This window comes from Apis laboriosa, unplaced genomic scaffold (assembly GCF_014066325.1).
Source record: "Apis laboriosa isolate Shangri-la unplaced genomic scaffold, ASM1406632v1 scaffold202_cov151, whole genome shotgun sequence".
Lineage (NCBI taxonomy): Eukaryota > Metazoa > Arthropoda > Insecta > Hymenoptera > Apidae > Apis > Apis laboriosa.
The window spans coordinates 50,332-71,227 of NW_025222291.1; the positions used below are offsets into that span (position 1 = coordinate 50,332).

Here is a 20,896-nt window from a genome sequence, read left to right on the forward strand (position 1 = left end):
CTAATTATCTTTGACGTTAATTTCAATTTGATCGAAAACAAATATTTCATTTGCATCGAATCTGTAATCTGTAAATAGTAATTAATATTTGCCTATGCGATTTAGAAATTATTTATGGAAATTATTTATGGAATATATTTCAATTTTTAATATAATATATTTTCCTTTCCTTTTCTCCAACTCTGATTTAATAAAAGATGCAACTGTTACGCAAACGTGTTGGAGGTTCTTCGTATGTACGAATTGCATAACATGGAACAGAGAAAAACATTAGAAATGCAAAACTGCGTCCGTGGTATAATTTATCTCGTAATGAGCTAGCGGTTCCATTATTTCCGTGCCAATTTCACGACGTGTCGTCCCGACAAAACGAAATTGAAATGTGCGCTCACTTTTTTCACGTGACTTTCGACGATTCACGTGAATCGAGGGGGTTGATACACGCACGTTTGAACCAGTCGCACAAGCTATGAATGAAATGTGGATATTCGTATGCAAATCATGCATACGAGATAGGCAACGTGACCGTCTAAAATTTTTCCCATTCAATGGCCAACAACGATTTTTTTAAACAAACCTTAATGAATGTGTATGATTCGTTTCGTCTTTCTTTTCCTCATCTAGCAAAAATAGGGGGAGACAGTTTCAGATTTTTGAGAATTATTTTTTTTAAGTATACTTAAGTGACGTATGAAAAATACGAGCTGCTTATCGCATTGTGAATATGAGATATAATAACTCAATAGTGAAAACTTTAGAAAAAAACTTGGAATAAAAATTGCAAAGACCATTGTCTTTCATTAATATTATTCCTTTCGATGGAAATTTTTTTCCGTTTGCAACAGGAAGTTTTCGCACATTTATGAACATTTCAATCAGAATTTATTCTGATTTGCGATTTCTAAAGATAAATGGAAGATAAATTATGATTAAGAATATTGATATTGAAATGTATTCGAGTATATTTGCGTTTCTCATGATGAACGAGAAGAATTAGAATGAATTAAAATTAGAATGATAGATATAATACGAAACTTGATGTGCATTGATACACAATAAAATGGAATGGCTCGTTCAAATGCCAAGAACAAACTCGAAGAGAGGAATATAATAGCAATATAAGGCAAGAAAGCTCGAATGTAAATCACTTTGCGAGGAATTCAAAGAAATTCGAAATATTTCCTCTGGAGAAAAATTTTTCTCCGTAGGAAACGCGATCCATCCAACATGGCGTCTCGCATCCTGAGAGAAACTCTTTGAAAGCTGACTATTCAATCGTTCCCCTCCGCGTATCTCTCTCTAGATTTGCTCAAAATGATTAGAGTCTTATTTAGATTGCTCGATCTGATTAGGCTGGGGTCTTGTTCGAACGTGTCAGCGATTCATTTTCAAAGCTACTCGTATTACCGGGAGTAAATGTTACTAAACGTGGGGCGAATATCGATGATATTTTTTTCTCTCTTTCAATTTTTTAACGTTCCATTTTATTCGCGTCCAACCGTGAAACTTTCTAATTATTCAAAATTGGTTATACTATGCTATATACGTTTCGGATGATCGACTCGAACGAACTATCAATTCAACCTTGTTGACAACAGTCGAGAAATTCCATAGGTGAACACGTGTAACAAGGCTGATAATTTCAGGGCCGAGGAAACTAGATTTTTCAAAATAGATAAATAGAAATAAATATTTATGTTCGCTCGAGTGAGGCAAGATTTTGCACATAAACATTTTTTTAGTCGCGTGAAAGAAATAGCATTTCGCGTATATTTCACTATTACTCATTCAAAAATTCCTTCAAATATTTTAATAATTATTATGAATTATTTAAACGAGTATCTCATTAAAATATAAGAAAAATTCTATTTCTTTTTCTACGGATAGAATAGTAATGAATTTAAAATAATTAAACTCGATGTTTAAGAAATAAAAAATATCCCGTGACGTTTAATGGATTTTAATTAAATGAAAAATAAACGTTTCATTTGCATCGAATCTGTAAATAGTAAATAGTAAATATTTACCCGTTAGATATTAAAAAAGAAATAATATTTCCAAATTGTATTCATTTGTGAAGATATTTCAAACATTTGTTTGTTTTAAGCTATTTCAAAATTTCCGCGGCTCTGATTTTAGATGTGTTTCAAAGAATGAAGTTTGATAAACAAATATAATTACGTTCGGAATATCTTTGTTGTCGCTTTTGTTAGAAAATTCGCAAAATTACGCAAAAATATTAAAAATTTCGTTTGTTAAAGTAACAGATAAAATTCGAAATCGTCAATTAATGAGAATATGATACTTAAAACGAATATGATACTGGACAAGCGAACTAGCTATTAAAAATGTTGACAAAAATGAGTGAAAAATAAAAAATTCGTTACCAAGTCGATAAGTGATAACGTTATATAGTATAAAGAAAAACAGAAGATCGTTTATTCGAGTAACTGTGATAGGAAGATTCCAGGATGATGAAATTTGACAATGAAGGTAACGATATAAACAGCAGAAATTATTGCAAACGTTTTGATTGTTTTAACAAATGAATGAGCCAACGAGATGGAAAAATCCATATACGAAGAGTAATCGATTTCGAAACATATACATCAATGATTATTATTAAAATGAACCAGAAACATGGAACGCTTGAAATGAAACTTCTTATTATTTTTAAGATTCGAAACTTTCAATAAATTTAGACTTATTTTAATTTAATAAGAAATGAAACACAAAAATTTTCTGTAAAAAATAATTATTACTATTAGCTAATTTCAAATCAGCTGATAGTTAAAAAATTCCAGAAATAATTTTTTGCTAAAAAAAGAAAAAAATCTTGAATTTCGAAATTAATGTTAAAAAATTTGAAAAATAAGAATAGAAATATTTACTGTGAAATCAATAAACTGGCATCCGTACCGGGTGATCAATGCTAGGTAGATTTTAGGTGAACGTTCAGGATGATGAAACACTTCAATAAAATTGGCAAAGTGACACAGAGCCGTGGTAAGAGAGGGTAAGTTTCTGATGCAAGAACGGATACTCCTGCGAATCGTCCCCGGAGCCAGGTTTTACCCGTTTATTCCAAAAGAAGGAAATAGTGAATCGCATGCTGACGAAACCGGTTCGCATTATGAAATTACCTTTTAAGATCTCTGATGATCGAATTAAAACTTGTAGGAATCCGCTATTTGATTTTTCAGAGATTAGATATAAAAATTTATTCGATTGTCGCAAAATTAATTTGCGAAATATAATAAAATTCGTAATGTACTTTACGACTGAAATATAGAGGAAAATTCGATCAATTTCGTTCCGTCACGAGAAACAACATATAAAAAAGAGTAATGTTTTGTCTCTTTTTATAGAAACATGATTCACTAACCTAATCAACCTTTTATTCGTTATCGAACGAACATAACGCGTATACACGCGTGAAAAATGGGCTGGATCCTGATTTTAACGCGCAATATATCGGTCTCATGCCGCAAAACCGGCAGCACGGTTCAGACGAACAACAATTTTACGAGAGCATGTACGTTGATCATGAATCGAATGGTTACACCCTAAACAAAATCAATTACTCGCCTCTGTTGAACAAAAATATCGACTCGAATATACAGAGAGAATAATTCACTCTCTTTTTGATCTAATTTAATCTATCTATATATATAAACGAAACACACGAGCGATCAAACAAAATAATCGATACATCGTATAGCGATATAAATGACGCAAAATTGAAAAATATTAAAAATCGATACGTATATCACAGATCGAAGCTATCACATTTTGAAGTTAATCTAGATGGACACGTACGAATTATTCATTGAATAATCGAGGAAAAATTGCAATTTACGAGACTACATTGGATCATTTCTATCGACCATTTTTTCTCTTTCGCCATTGCACTGTATCTGTGCTAGATGAATCGTATGTAAGATCTCGATGACTTTTGGAATGCGCCGGTCGCATGCGTGCACGAATCGAGAGTGACATAGATGCAAGTTGGTGTCTGTGAGCACGATACATGTGCACAGAACAGTTGTAATTACGAGAAACATGGACAAGACCGAAAAGCCGGTCGATCCTCTCCCTCTCTCTGTTACTAAGCGAAAAAAAAGGAAAAGGGAAACAAAAAAACCTAGCCAACAACGACAGGCGCATTCGTCTCGGGAGCCGGCATTTTCAGCCGGAATTTCAAACAAATGAAATAGAAAAATGGAAAAAATATATATATTATTTGTGAAAAAACTCACGTCATTTCCAATCTGACCCATGCTGACGGCACCACCACAATTCGCGAGTGTATCCGCCTTCGGGTAAGGCTCGGTCACGTTAGCCACAGGAATTTTGGACGATTATAATAAATAAACACTATATATGTAATAAAGATATTACACGAAAGACTTCGGTAGAACACGATATATATGTTGCAATCAGAAAAAAAATTTCTGTCCTCGATTTCTTAGCGATCTAAGCTCTCTTTCGGTAGAAAAAAGACGGGAGATATAGAGAGAAAATGATTTTCAAGAGAATCTTTTTTCACCGGCAAGTCTTAACGGTGGGCCTTCCTTTGAAATAAAACGTCCGCGAGTTGTCACACTTGAGGAACACCGGTAAGAAATTACCAATCATAATAAATATCACAGAAATATTGCTCGTACCCTTGAGTTGGGTAATGCGACAATGCTCGATTCAATCTTTTCTCGTACTGCTTGTAATTCTTTTTGGAGTACGGTCGAACGATAAGAGAAAATATGATACGAAAAAAAAAAAAAAAAGAAAAAAAAGCAGAAAAGCTACGATCGTTCACAACACCGATACACAGTTAGAAAGATCACACAAGAATCAGGTTACACTGGACATTACGTGTTGGGGATTTCTACGATGAACGATGTATGCGAAAAGAGAGCCGGTTGCTAACTGACGATAACTGACGCTTCAATAGCTAAGCTGAGCTACGATCATCTGGTCGGGCCGGCGTGGTGGGGAACGAACAGCTGGTGGGGAGACTTGCCGGTTTCTCGGGCCTGCGCCGTGGCAACAACTCGTACCATACCAGGGTCGTTAAAACGAAATTCTGATAAAGCGCATAAAAAGACGAGGGTTTTACTTTCAGATAATTCGTGATTCATTGCAACGTTTCATGAATATCTAACTTTGCTACGGGTTCGCTTGAAAGTAAACAGACAAGAGGAGACGAAGAACACGAGTGGGGACGTTATTATAAGAAGCTATAGATACGGGGCTGGCACACGCAGGCAGCCGGCTTGATCAGCTGATGCCTTAGCAACAGGAGTACGAACTGTGCTAAAAATATCGATCCCATCTGATTATCGGTACGATGCGATTTGTAACGTGTTACAACCATGCGTCCCACTGGTAAAAGTAAACGAAGAATATCAAATATACGTGTATTTTCCTTCTCGCGGCAAGTTAAAATATCGGAGAGAAAGTTAAAATCATGGGTTCGGAACCGTATTCGTTCGCATACAAACACGAAAACCGGAGGGTGTAAACAATTGCCGTTCGATTTATATCACCAGGTTCACTTTTATCGTCGCTACTTATTTTGTCACCGTTTTCATGCAACGAACAGGAATCGGTAATCGTCCATTGCATAATTGAAAAGTGTAATCTTCAAAGACGGGACGTTGGTTTTGTTTATCAGCGTTAATGAAGAGGCTCTTTCTCTCACTGAAGAGGGCACGTTATCAACGATGAGTGGGCATATACGAGAAACGCTATGATTCGCGAATATTCGTCCCGTAACCGTGCGGATCAATGAAACTCCCAATCTCTTTGTAAGCAGGGAGAAGAGAAGATGAAGAGCCATTCAGGGCCTTTAAGGTTCCTTTGTTTTCCAAGGACAACGCAAAATAAAGACTTGGGAGGAAACGGAGAAGGGCTCTTCCCTCTTTCATTTCCGCAAAATACTGACGACCCTTTGTCGCGAGCACGAAACGTCACGGTGGCCGCATTGCCGCAGAATTTTTCATGCGAGTCAATCGAAAAAAAAGAACAAAAAAAAAAAANAAAAAAAAAATAAAATCCCTTTCGCCTGATTATACTTCTTATCATCGTATATAAAAATAGAAAGACGAGACAATGACATATAAATCACGATTGATTGTATTTAAATACCTCGATGACGATCCATGATTCTGAACCATTGATCTGAACTGTGTCTCAAAACTACTCTCATAATCGGAAACGAACGATATCGATCGTGCTCGTGGAAAACTGAATTTTCCGAATAGGGAAATACTAGTTTCACAATGTATATCCATACAGGAATAATAATAGGGAAATTTGCTCGTGGAACATAGTATCATTACGATACTTTCATTGTCCAAATAAAATTGATATCCGTTCTACAATTTCCCACTCGATACTAATATATCTCTATCACAAAATCAGCGATTTGTTGATTTGTCACTCGTGTAATTCAAAAAATCCAACACTTCTGACATATGGTCGCCCGGTATTTAAAGGACCACGAAGAAAGTAGCAACACATTGTAGACCAGTTCCCAGAAAAAAAAACGATTTAAAGGGATCGGGAACAGCTTGCCCCCCGGAAACAGAAAGAGAGGGAGAGAGAGAGGAGGGAAGATCCCTTTAAAACGCTGCTACTACATTTCGTGATGTTCTGTCGGTCAATCGTTCCACGAAGGCCGACGATCTCACGAAGCTATGAAACATCGTGGCGATGAGAGCCGTTCCAAAGTTTCTATTATTTCGTATTCCCGGTAGTGGGTATTTGGGCGAGGTTAGTATTGGAAGCGCGAAGAGGTCAACGTTCGGGAAAGCGCCTCTCGTTACGGCACTGCCATACGATATTATAGGCCCCGTCGCTCGGAAATCCCCTCCTACCACCCGCTGTACACCACTCTTTCACTCCTTGTCCCTCTTTCACCCCCAACCCATCTCCCTCTCTTTCCTCCTTTTCCTCTCTTTTTCCTCTTTCCGCGCAGAGATTATTATCTATCTCCCTTCAACCTCCTCCATCGTGCTCTTTCTCTCTCGACTTTCTCTCCTTCCCTTCACAGCGATTTTCTTTCTTTTTTTCTCTCATTCTCTCTCTCTCTTTTTCCTCTGACATATATACCCATCTCTCTCTCGATCCACCCTCTATGCGTCCCTTTTTTTCTTTTTCTCCGTCTCCTTCCCGTACGCAGCATTCCCCCCACTCCACGTCAAACGACCATGCAACACTCTCGGTAGCTTCGTTTTGTTCTTGCTTTCTCCGCTTTTCCTTTTCTAAACCTTTCTTTTTTTTTCCAAATCGCCCCTCCATCTTTTTCTAACCCGCGTCCCATCTGTCCATCGCTCTCTTTCTCTCTTTCACTTCAGCCTCGGTCGCACGCATCGCGCCGTTATAACGGAAGAGGACCGTTGCTCTCGATTCGTCGAATCAACGGTTAGAATCCATCAACCACGACATCATCGCGAGATGGTTGGCCTCGACGCAACAGATTAGATCTCGATCTCTGAAAATTGTCAGATCGGATCGTCAGCTATGAATCTAGCCCCGCCCTCTTTCTCTCTAACAACGTCTCGACTGTGAAGGGAGGGGAAAAAAAAAAGGAAAAAAAAACACGTGTCGAGGCAAGAGCATAAGAGCGCAAGATGCGAACGGATGGAAAATAGAAGAATGATTAATCGACGCGTCTAATCGACCGCCATGACTTAACCGAACGTGCTCGCTCGTTCCTTTTTTTTTTCTTCTTCTTCTTCTCTCCCTCTTGTTGTTGTGGAGAGAGCAACGTCGGATCAAGGCCAGCGATGCAAGAAAGAAAAAAAAAAAAAAAAAAAAAAAAGAAAAGAAAAGAACACTTTAGAATCCTTTCGCGGCGATGAGTCAGAGAGCGGGACCCGGCAAGGTATTACGTGGCAATGAAACGTTCCAGCTGTAACATCGCGAACTATCGTTCCATTGTGACAAGCTACAAATTGCCGGTGATAGATTAACGGGTCGCGTTCATCTCCGGTTGCAAAATAACCGGTAGACTTATCTGTCCGCGGCTATCCCCTTCGGATTGTGTCCGGTCTTCGTCATTTTTTTCGTATCAAGTACATTTCGATTTCAAATGGGGGAGAAATTTCGTAAACATTTTCGTTTCTCAACGGCGATTAAAAAATATTCCCAACGAAAGATTTTCTTTTTTTTTTCCCCCCCAATGCAACGTTGATCTGAAACGTGAAAAGAAACGTCAGAAATGTCTTCATTTTTCACGATTTTTTAATACTCGCTCGACAATACGACGTGTTGTGCACGAGTACCTTCGGTGGATTGGAATTTATTTATTTGATGATTGATATACGAAATAATTATTTCCATGTCAAATGAATGAAATAGGTATACGATATTGGTTTCAATATCGAGTTAAGGATGACGTACGGCTGTTAAAAATTATCGTATTATTCTTAATGAAAAATTATGCGATCAAAAGGTAGATGGATATGCACCTTCAAACGCATCCTCTTCCTTCGTGTTCACGATAACGTCCAAACTTCGTCGCTTTTTTCTTTTTTTCCGTTTTCCTATTTCGAGGAAATTTCGCAACACTTTCTACTTCCTTACGAAAAATCGCGCAATCCGTGCACTTTCGAGGGAAATGATTCATCTTTGTCGAAACGACGACCGATAAACAATATTACCGTGGCATAAATAATGCCGTGAGATAAAAGACGGTCACGAATCCGGTCGAGCAAATAGACGTCATTCAGAGGCTATTGGCAGTGGTGGACGAGCACGTGGTGCAGACACGCGAATCATCACGACCAAACTGTAATATCTGGGGAAGAACTGTGGCGGAAGCCAAGAGAGCTGTTTCCGGTACAACGAATAAATCAAAAGGGAAGTTCTGAGCTCCCTCACAGCTTTCCTCCCCTTGTTTTCTTTTTCTTTCCTTGACGACTATGTTGCACAATAATGCTCCATGGGCCGAAATGATGCGTAGGCCATTCGAGAAGATCGTAAACTTGCCAGTCTGACACTCTCCTCCTCCTCCTCTCGTGTTTGTCTTGAGATTCAAGAAGAAGAAAAAAATTATTCATTTCACAGCGAGTTATAAAAGATGGTTGTACAAAGAAGAATGCCTATTTTCGGCCTGTTAATAAGAACAAAGTTATTTTATTTTATTATTTTACTCACGTGGACGATATTATACTTCAACAGCTGCTTTTTCCCGTACTATTAATATCTTCTATTATCACTGTTTGACTTCGTATTTCAATAGACAATATGATTAACTATGCGCGACAAGTGTATTTTTAAAAGATTTCTTGACGACAAGTTTCGCTTATATTGGTTATTTCTGTCTTTTGATATTTGAATAAAATTTCACATATATGTATATCTATGTAATGTATCTACATATTTAAACTTTGAAATATGTGTCTGTGTTATCTGTACGTGAGAATCGAGTAATCCACACCAGTAATATACACGAGTATTACGATGCTTTTGTAAGAAGTTCAAAGGTGTAAATGTGCAGTCGACTCGTGTGCAGACACTTTGATTCAAGGTATCTTTGTTCTAACTATGACTCACAATCAGGACAGTCGATTTCCCCATTTTTTTTTTTTTTTTTTTTCCTCCACACGTTATCACAATGTGTAGCAAGTTTTTATAACACGAACAATTTCGGAGCACGTGACACCACTGCATCATTTTTATTCTTAATGACGCATCTTTGCAAACGATCTCGAAACAATGGGAACGTTTATTATTAGTCGAAGTAGAGCAGAAAGCCATGGAGCAGAAACTTTGGTGACCGAGGAGAGAATCGTCATTATTATGTATATAAAATTTTCTATTTAAATTGTAATTTATTATATCACTTATATATATATATAAATAATTAATTGTAAGACACGTATTAAGTAGCACGCTATAAAAATTTGATGCTATGAAAATAAAATGTAAAAACCTGATTAAAGAAACATTTATACAATAATTAATTAAGACCAATTATATTAAAAGTGATGCTTCGTGTATCTAACGATGAAAATTTTCTATGAAAATGAAATAGAATCTAATAAAAAAAAAAAAANAAAAAAAAAAAAAAAAACGTTTCACGTTTCAAAATGTCTGAAATAATATTCTACCATTTTCAAGTAATTGAATCTGCTATGCATATCGCACAGTAAAATAATCACGCAACTCGCGCAATTAATAGCGTTTAATAAACGCATTTAAGTGCAACGATCTGACACACATAAAAGATGATTCAACAATGACTAACTCAGAAAAAAGGAAAAAAAGGAGAGAGAGAGAAAGAGAGAGAGAGAGATTAACGATAAACGAATTTCAACGAGGGATAATAGCTCGATTCTTACGTGTAATCTGTTGCAACCGGTTCGTTTAATTAACCGGCTGTCAATTAAAGCTCGAGAATCAGTGAAAAATCAATTAAAAAAAAAAAGGGAAAAAAATTGGGCCGCGTTATCGCTCCGGAAGTTTCGCGGAATTCCAATCTTTCTTATCAGGGGGCGTAGCTCAGATGGTAGAGCGCTCGCTTAGCATGCGAGAGGTACCGGGATCGATGCCCGGCGCCTCCAAGTTGGTTTTTTTTTTTTTCCTTTTCTTCTCAAAATTATCGAACGAGACGAGTCATCGTTTTTGCAATTTCTGCAAATTGCTGCTCGAAGCGTTTATTAAATTTTGTTTTTTAAATGCAACGGTAAAAGCTTATATAAGTAATTGATAAAGAGAGAAGAGATTCTAGATAAGAAATTTTTTAAAATATAATGGAACAACAAGAGATCAGCATTCCGTTTTATTTAATATCTAAGAAATGTTTATAAATGACTTTTAATAAATGAAAAATTAAATAAATCAAACCTTATGGATTTTATCAAAATTTTATCATTTCTTCTATTAATTCCAACTGTTATTGATTCCATGATATTGTTTCTCAATATCGGATCATCTTACATTTATATTTACTGAAGTTGTAAATCTCTTGAGAAGAGATATTATGTTTACATTCGTATTATTTAATAAATGAATTTCATTTCGTCATCAGAGAAGAAAATAAACACTTTATATGCTTTATACACATAGGAAATGTACTGTTCATGTGACAAAAACTGCTCTTTACTATTATATATTATATCTTCGAACTTCGACCCATTCGTTTATTTTATTCATTTTTGTTGTCTTCCTTCGATACTTTATAGGTAAATTTATTTATATTATTACGGCAATAATTTTTCGTTATTGTTTTCTATTCTATCACGTACACTGTGTGAATCGATTACATATCTACTTATCTTTTTATAAATTAGATATCTGTATTCAATTAAATTAAATATCGAATTGAATTAAATAAAAGAATACAATATATTGATCACGAATCAATATTACAAATCGGATAAAAGGTATGGCTACTCACTTACAATAATATATCAATTACATTAGAGTAATAAATTGAAACTCAATGTCAGCGAGGAAGGAAAAGTCTGAACTGTTTGAACACGTTTTCTACTATGTGCCCTAATGAATAGGAGACGTATCGAACATTTGTCACACACGAAGATCGTATTTCATTATTGACAAACGTTCCATGCTCCCGTATCTACGATCTAATAGTTTGACAAGTACTTACTTGACAACCACCTACAACACGACGATATTTGAGAAACGTGTCTAATTTAGCTTCTTACTTACCAAAAATATACAATAAAAACCTCTGTTATTCGAGTTCTTCTTACCGTGAAAATATACGATGGATACACATCAACTGTGAGCAATTTGAGAATGTTAAAAGTGCAACTTGATGATATTACAGAACGTGTTTTCAATGTGATGAAATGTTTGTTCGAATAATCAATAAATATACAAATAGCAATGAAGACGTACCTTAATATTCTTCTTTAGATATTCAAGATCCCCCCTCCTCTCAAAAAAAGTGATTGAAGAATGCAAGACACGCAAGAGAACGAATATATACCAAATGATAAATTGTCGTTGAAATCGTTGTTTTAATAATTGAATTCGAAAATTTCAAACCGATAAACGAAATTCATTTTAATTCTATTATTTCCAATCTCTTATTATTAATATTTATACATTTTTTTAAACGACACATCAAGAAAATAATCACTCTATTATCTGATAATTCTTTATCCACGTCTCCCGATTAGTTTAGATAACCGAGGTCATATTTGCGAAAAATATCTGCTGCAACGATTAAACAAGTAAAACTAGCTACCAATAACGCGTCATCTATGACAACACAAAAAGTGTCGCATCTGTGTATGCACAGGAACCATGAAATGTCTACACAGATAACGTCGAATTTTCAACATGTCAACAACAAGGGTGATAAGAACGATGGCCTATTATCGTCCAACGCGACAATCATCGTTCCGAGAGATACTGATACAAAATTGAATTGGACAATGCACGACGAACAATGCGTGAATATTGTTGTTTGTCCCTCGAATCAATACGATTTTGAAAAGTGGCAAGTAGAAAACGATTGGTCTGTGATGCGTTATCAAACAGCTGCGGTACAAAGATTTTCTTTAATGGTTAACGCACACGGATCTGCCTTCTCAAACGCACGACCGTTCTTCCTTCACTGAGAAAAACAATGCAGTGACGCAAAACGTGTATCGTTATTTCCTTCGATATTGCTACAATTATCACGTTGGGAAAAAATTTAAATTTTTATATCGATTTGAAGTCTCGCGATATAATTGGAAATATTTTTCGAGAAATATATATTTTGGATTAATTGGAATTGATGAGGAGATTGAGAGGTATTTTCGATAAGTTATCCGAATTTATAATTTTATTTTTATTTTTCGAATGCTATTTAATTGAACCTTGGACTTTATTTAGAGAGATTGTAAGTAATCCTATGTTTACCCAGGTAATGGTTTAATCTTAACTTAATTTGTAATACGTGGTGATAAAAATATACAACCTGATAAATTATGTATGAAAAAATATTTTGAATCAATGATAATTTTAAAAGTTTTATTTAAAAAAAGAAAAAGATTTTCAAGCACCGGCCTAATTAATTATTATAATTATTTATAGTAGTATGTACGATATATTATAATATCATTGATTGGAAAAAAATTTGGAAGAGCTTTCGAAACGATAACATTTGACTTTTTTCATGTCTTATTAATAAATATGATTTCACTATCATTTTCAATAGCTTTATAATTTTCCATTGCATCGAAAGAGATACTTATTTTTTGAGCTCGTTAAACTCATTTCTTAATTCTAGTTAATGGATAATTAAGAACGTATAATAAAAAAAAATTGCAAGTGACAAATTTAATTTTCCTTGAAATTCTTTGAAACCGTAATACTTTGATCACTTCTATATAAAAATGATAAAGATATTGTATAGCTATACACACTTTCCTTCACATATCTTAATATCTTCTGAACAAACATGCACAATTGAATTCACTCGAGTGAAAATTTAAAGGCTAATAACAATAACATTTTTGACAATAAAACGTGTACTCCTCAAAGGATTAATCACGAAAGACGTGAAAAATAAGAGTAACATCGGACGTGCATATATGCAGCCGTACTTTGCTCGAGATATGACAAAATGAAAACGTGTATATGGAACAAATTATATGCATTGTCGCATAAAGTGACGTATAACTAGATTAAATCTTCTCTCGACCGATAAACAATCCTAATAATAATAAATATCCTCTGGAAAAATAATTAAAAGCCTATCGAAAAATAAAATTTTTAGAACCCTAGAGAAAAAAGAAGATATTTCTTTGATGATTGAGAACAGATTCGATAATTTATCGTTTTCTTTTTATAATTTGTGCTCCAAATTTAAAAATTCCCTCAAATAACTAAAGAATATTTTTACGAAATATTTTCCTTTCTAAGTCAAAGAATTTATTTGCATCCTTTCCTTAATTACGGCTGAAACAATCGATATTGGTATTGCCAATTCATCATCGTGATTCCAACACGCGGCAGAATTTTGCAATAATGCACGGATCTGATAAAGTACTACAGATATCCATGTCATCCCAACACGCGTCTCATTTCAATTTAACGAAAACATCGGGCAGAACATTATCGAAACCGCTGAATACGAGAATTGTATTATCTACAGGTATCTCTGTTCAACAATGAGAATAAATCAATAATAGAAAATTCACGTGTTTCTTATTGGCCGAGTGACAATAAATCGATTACCAATCGAAACGATCCAACACATCTCTGCTCCATCTTATTTTTAATAATTTCCCTCGCCAGTCGTTACGTTGATAGAATATTCCAACACTTTTTTGCAAAATATAATATATATACGAAAGTTTATTATGAAAAAAATCAATTGAAATAGAAAATTGAAAGGAAACAAATACTCCAGATCGTGATTATATACCGAAATCAAAAAAATTATATCTATATACCCTATCTTGATTCTCAACTTTGAAAAATTCTCGATTATTTTGCTCGTTGATGAGATAAACGTGATCGAAGCTTAATAATAATTTCATGCCAAATTTTTCGAAACGTCACCAACGATTTAGAAAATTATTTTAACTAAATTTGGAATGGATTAAAGAAAATAAAAGTTTTTCGAGAATTTACTCGCTTAGAGATACTGAAAAATCTGAAAAATCAAAATAATTTTTCAATATTAATTGAACGCATGATCTCGATGATTAAAATACAAATAGCGAAGTTAAAGATGAAGATATTCCAAGAAGAATGTTGCCATAGGTCATCTAACGTTATGAATGACTACTACTCGGAACCAAACACGCCCCAACTCTTAATCGGTCGAACTTTGGCCGAAGTACCAGAAAGATTAATGTTACCCTTCATCCGTAATTGCGTCGTGCTCTCTCTACACTTACTCTTGTTCACAATAAGTTAATCTATCAATTTAACCGGGAATCAAACAGGGAATATCGACAATTCGTTGGAGAAAAAAAAATCAATCCGTCTCTTAAAAATGATTTTGAATATTTTGAATGAATACGAGAACAAGAGGGTTAAAAAATACTTATATTTCATTTGAAAAGCTGAATGATAAACGTGGAAGGATAATCTAATAAAAACCTTGCTCTATATCTGAGTTGTTTTTAATAAAGAGCTACCTATAATATATATATATATGTATATTTAATTACCTATTATAGATAATTGAATTATGGAAACAATTAGCTACATAAAATAATTTTTCTATCTATAATAAAAATTAATATATTGATTTCGTTGAAAGCCAATTTGATATCATCGAATGAATGTGTTTTCAATTATTCCAATAGAAGTGAAATAGCGTATATGATTTAAAAAAAAAAAAAAAAAAAAAAAGAATGGACTTGGATCAGTTTATATTCTCAAGTACAGAAATATCGAACGAATTCGATGCTCGAAATATCAGGAAAAAAATAACCCGGCCTCACTTTAAGGTGACGTAGACGAAAAATTATCTGCATCGTTTTCAAGTCTTTTCGTCTATCGACGCTCGCTCGACGCAAATACCGGCCGAAAATTTCATAAACAACATAGATATCGGGAAGAAATAGCCTTGATATTTTCCGGATTTGCTTTGAAAATTTGTTTCACGATTTCGAAATTTCGATTTCCTTCTTCTTTCTCGATTAACAAAAATCGCGCGATTATTACAAACACTTTTTTTTTCTTTTTTCTTTTTTTTATTCACGATAGGAATCATTTCCATAATCGCGCAAACGCGTCAAGATTGATTTGAACTCGGTGACAAAGTAAACCAAGGCTCAGTATTTGCGAAAAAATATATTTACCTTATCTGTCCACCTTATTTTTTCGCATACAATGTAAACACTTGTATTGTCACGGATTTATCTCTGCTTTGACTTTGAAACGAAAGTTAACAAACGATATATACGTAAATAGATTTCGTCGAGAGAAGAAGAGGAGCGAGATTATCAGAAAAAACGGAGACGCACGAAATACCACGCCGCTTTTGTTCACAAATTAATTCAGAATATTCATATGCTGCAACTTCTTTATCATTCTTCTTATCCCATCATTTACATTTCATTTGAATTGATGCAACAAAAAAGAAAAACACCAATACATATATCTCTCACTGCTATTATCGAAGATTCTTCGAGAACTTTCCAAGTTTCGCGTATTAAAAAAAACACACCCTATCACCGTCCTATCTTCATCATCAATCCTTTCGATCCTCGAAGAACTTCCTTTCCACATACACATTTGAAAATGCAAAAATCGAAATCCAAAGAAAAGAAAAGAAAAAAAAAAAAAAAACTCTGCTTCCGTTACTTTCAAAAATCTCCTCGTTCCCACGCGTTGAATCAAGGGTGGTCCATTCAACGTTACGAATAAATTTAATCAAATTACATCGTATCGCAACGCGATCAAAGGACCCGCGACTCCTTTTGTTCCTTTTGTCGGCCGAAAATCGATGCGCACCCTTAAACGATGCGCGCCGACATTTATGCGACGGTAAATTAACCCCCCGTTGGAAGCGTTGGAAAGCCGGGAAATCGTATCTATTTCGCAGGGTGGCGAAAAAGGAGAGCTGGTCCGGACATAAAAATTTCGAAACGTAAATTTACCGATGCGCGCCATTGTCGGATACGATCCAAGGATCGAGGAACGGCACGCGTGATGCGTTTTACGATCGAGATATAAAACTGTGTCGAACTGTATATCACGTCTCCCCTCCTCCCTCCCCCTCATTTTCCTACCTACCCCGGCTATAAAGTAGCCGGGGAGGGAGGGGTGAGGGGGGGGAGGTCGATCGATCGTTCTGAGAGCATCCCCTTGGAATGGAACTGTCATTAGTGGATAGTGGTAGTGTCGTAAATAAGTGAGATGGTAGAAAGAGAGAGAGATGGCGTAGAAAGAAAAGGGCAATACCTCGTTGATCTCGTTGACGTGTGTGCAGACGTGTTCTTGACTTGTTGGTACGAAGGGAAATGTTAAATGTTTCCCTCATTGTGTATTTTTTTTTTTTTTTTTTTTTATCTACTATTACGATGCACCAGAAAATATATAATTAAATTTTGCTGGAAATTAAATGTATCGTTTTTAGAAAGACAGGAAGAAATTGGGATCACTTCGATTTTCTTTTTTTTTTTTTTAATGTTTCGAGCCCGTTTAATCTCAATTTATATATAATACGTTAATTATAGATATTGACCGTGTAATTGGTTATTATATGTCATTAGAGATACCTATAATTATATCTATGTTATAGAAAAGTGTACATAAATTATAATATTATCGAAGATAGGTATCGCTCAGAGAGAACTTACGAGTTAGATATTGATTGATACTTTCATTGGAATAGAATATATTACGTCGATCACTTTGCAAATAATTGCGATAACTTTTAATATACAATGATGCGAAGAACTTATCCCCAATTCCATCAAAATTCATCTCAAATTGTGTAATTTTTAGAAATCTGAAATTAAAATTGACAGTTAGATATAGGTATAAATAAAATTAGCCGGGAAAATTGAGCGTGATAACATCTGCGAAGGTAAATGAAATCGGCGAGTAAATAAAGGGAATATTTCTGTCTCGTTGAATCGATTCAGAAAAATCGTCTATGATGGTTGAGCCGCGAACGACCGAGATCCCTTCCCCGCGCGCACCCGTCACGAAGTCAGCCGTGACTGTGTGTGGAAGGGTGCAGAAGTGATTGCGGGCCATGTGTCAACGGAATAATAAAAGGTCCCCGAGGAAGGACGTGGCTCGTCTGAAATTGCGTGCCTCACGAGTAATAATGCCTCGACTCGACGGCTCGAGAGAAAGAATCTCGCAGCCGGTCGCAGCGGACCTTTATGATCCTCGAAAAGAGAAAATTGACTGATTCCAGACCGTAGAAACACGTTTCGTTTCCGGTAGAATGGGTGTTCTGGGATCGTTAAAAGGAAACATCGGCCATCCCTTCTTTTCAACCTCCTCCTTATCGTCTAATACAATCCTTCAGGATCGGAGTATATATCGGGTATATAACGGTGAAAATATTTAAATACATAAAAGGATTATCAGAAAAATATTATCACCACTTTTGTATTTTTGATTTTCCAATCATCTGCCTTTTTTTTTTTTTTTTTTTTCCTATCGATCACACAGAGATCGTTTATTCGTGAATTATATACAAATTTATCGTGTCGTTTTCCAACGATCCCTTCAATTGTGGAAATGGTTTTCAAATTTTTTGAGAGCCCTATAAAAAAAAAAAGGAGATCATCAGGGCTTGGAAGAAAAAGTAACTCTCCCGAAATGAATTTTTACCAAATTTCCCCGATAATATATCGAGAGACTCGATGTCGGTTGATAGAGCGAAAGTGAATCGAGGCAAACAAACGAGCACACTTTGTTCCCGTCGCCGCTTTGTAAGGGGAAATTCTATTAGAGGCATGGTGTTCGTGGAACGCATATAAAAGATCGCAATACCGGACCCTACCCATGACTGGAGCTGGAACAGTTATACGGATGAAGGTTAACGATGGAAAATTAAAGTGCCGGCGGAATTATTTACAAACAGACAGCTGACGGTCCCTGTCGGCCGCACCCTCCCTCCACGCTTTCGTACGTAGGCAGGGGCAGCTGAGAGCGAGATCAGCTGTTTGTCCCAAAGCGGAGGAGAGGCTGGGTGGGGAAGCTGCGTTTCCTGTTGCAGGGGGTGGTTTTTGGAACTGTTAAAGGACGCTGCCAGCCGTTGTATTCCAAGGCCGTTTTCGAAAGCATTTTATTCGAACAGCGACGACTCTTCGATGGGATGGGAAATCGTTCGATCGTTTTACGCGAGTATCGAGCGAAACGTTGAAGAACGAAGAGGAGGAGGAGAGGGGCAAGAAGGATTATTGTCAGCTCGTGATCGAGGGTATCGGTGTTTTGACAAGAGAGATTCGACTTTGGAGAGGGGGGGGGGGAGTGAGGAAAGAAGCGGGGGTGAGGATGGAACGAAAGAAGAAAACTCGTAGCGTAATTATCGACGATCGGTAAACAACAATGTCGGTTATCGGGCGACTGATGCAACACGGAAACGAGTTTCGTCAGCTGCTGTAAATAGACTACTGTACGGCCGGGGACTATAGATAGTCTTAATCAGCCGTAATTGTCGCGTTTTTACAACGATACCACGGATAACGATCGTAAAACTGGGCAACAATCGGATCGAAACACCCTCCGAAGTATCCTTTGTTCTTCGGAGAACGGGCGATCATATGAGTCACGCGAGCGATCGAGTAAAAAAAGAGTATAGATATGTACCTTTAGATTCTAAGTTCTGGTTACCAGAGGGATTTTCAAGTTATATTTAAATTTATTATTATTTTATATATATATATATATACATTATTTGAGAATGATTAAATTTGATTTTGATGAAAATAATTGATTTCTTTTGGAACGTTTACATTATTCCTGTTTTATATCATTATATATCATTTTCTCAAATTATTTTAATTTATCGTTCTTTCAAATAATTGCCTTAATTGATCAAATAAAGAACGTATCATCGGTCGAAATACACCGCTTATCGAATAACAAATATCGTTGATGGTTGATAAAATTATTTTTAATATTGTTATTTAAAATTACATCCAGATCTTTTTGAAGAATGATTGAAACTTTCTCAAGAGATAGCGAATGAATTAGAAGCAAACGAACATTTGATAATTTTAATCTCGTTTCCTATTTCTTTTTTTTTTTTTCTTTCTCTCTTTCAATATTTGTCGAATACATCTTCGAAGCTTTCTCAAAAGCTTTTTATCGTCGATTCATTTCTCCAACGAAAAGAACATATATACCATTTCCAAAAAAGTATAGATATAGATTAACACATTTTTATCTCAAAATTTATTCTATTCTCTCTCTCTCTTTCTCTCTCTTTCTCTCTCCAGATAAATCCGCACGAGTGATTTCATTCTACGTTCACGTCGTCGGTCAACACACAGCTTATCCAACGCTGTTTCTATCGTGACCTATATTTATACGAGGGGTGATTATTCCCCCTTGATTTTTCCCCTCCTCGTATCCCCCGCTCAAAGAATAGGCCATTGTTGAGCTCGAGGGCACCGCGTGATTCGAATTGAAACGTGTATTCCCTCTCCACGCAGAGGGCTTCTTACCCCTTTATTCGGTACCCGTCATAACAAAATTGATCGGCAATTTGTTACCAGTTGTTCCTCGAAAGGGAAAACCTTCACGGTTCAATACCAAAATTCGTAATCGTGTTCGTAACCTTTCGAAATTCGAAATGGACCGAGTTTCGAATTACTGAAAAAAGGAAAGAGGGGGAAGTGAAAATTAATATCGATTGGTTAACCGCGAAAAATTGAAAAATTTAGAAGAAAATTCTTCGCGCTTAATTATTATTGCGCTACAATATTTAACGTTCTTCTCATTCTATCATTATCGACGTAATCGACGCGTAACAAGACAAATAATAATTGTCTATCGATTATCGTTCTCGCGTTTGAAAGTTAAGTGAAGTTAAGTAATCAATTTGAAAGTTAAGTAATCGGGTTGGAGAACTTGAAAAATTTATTACGTACATTTCTTATCGGGAAATAAAGAGAGCCGCGTGAATTTTCTAGACCCGTTGAAATCACTACGCGACGGACCGCCACCTTATTTTCCACGACCTCGTAATGGCTCATAACACAATATGACTAATCATACCGTTTCGAAACGGTATTTATCGCTCCATCCACTACGACACAAACTTGCTGAAACTACACTTATATACGTTCATTAAGCATGCGCATTAAATATGTGGACACTCACGGATTTTAATGACACGTTAAATTATTAATTATAAAATGTATCCATGTTGTTGAATTCTGTTAACTGTCTAAGAATAATATATTAAATGATTTAATTCTTTTTTTTTTTTTTTTTT

General features: G+C 35.6%; 1 protein-coding gene, 1 long non-coding RNA gene and 1 other non-coding gene across 6 annotated transcripts in view; 1 reads left to right on the forward strand and 2 right to left on the reverse strand.

The window, feature by feature from the left end:
- LOC122712530 (sestrin-1) overlaps window positions 1–20,896 on the reverse strand; it is a 163,932-nt gene that overhangs the window by 34,221 nt on the left and 108,815 nt on the right. The gene's annotated exons all lie outside the window — the stretch shown is intronic.
- On the forward strand, window positions 10,499–10,571 carry Trnaa-agc. The gene has a single exon. It is a non-coding gene; the product is annotated as a tRNA-Ala (tRNA).
- Window positions 17,086–20,691, reverse strand: LOC122712536. Of its 3 annotated transcripts, none has more exons than XR_006346359.1 (4): window positions 20,550–20,691; window positions 19,264–20,271; window positions 17,292–17,443; window positions 17,106–17,210 (listed from the first exon to the last, which is right to left on the reverse strand). It is a non-coding gene; the product is annotated as an uncharacterized LOC122712536 (long non-coding RNA). The 3 variants fall into 3 exon arrangements; XR_006346360.1 differs by lacking the exons at window positions 17,106–17,210; window positions 17,292–17,443 and adding exons at window positions 17,472–18,214; window positions 18,283–18,466; XR_006346358.1 differs by having other exon boundaries at window positions 17,086–17,443.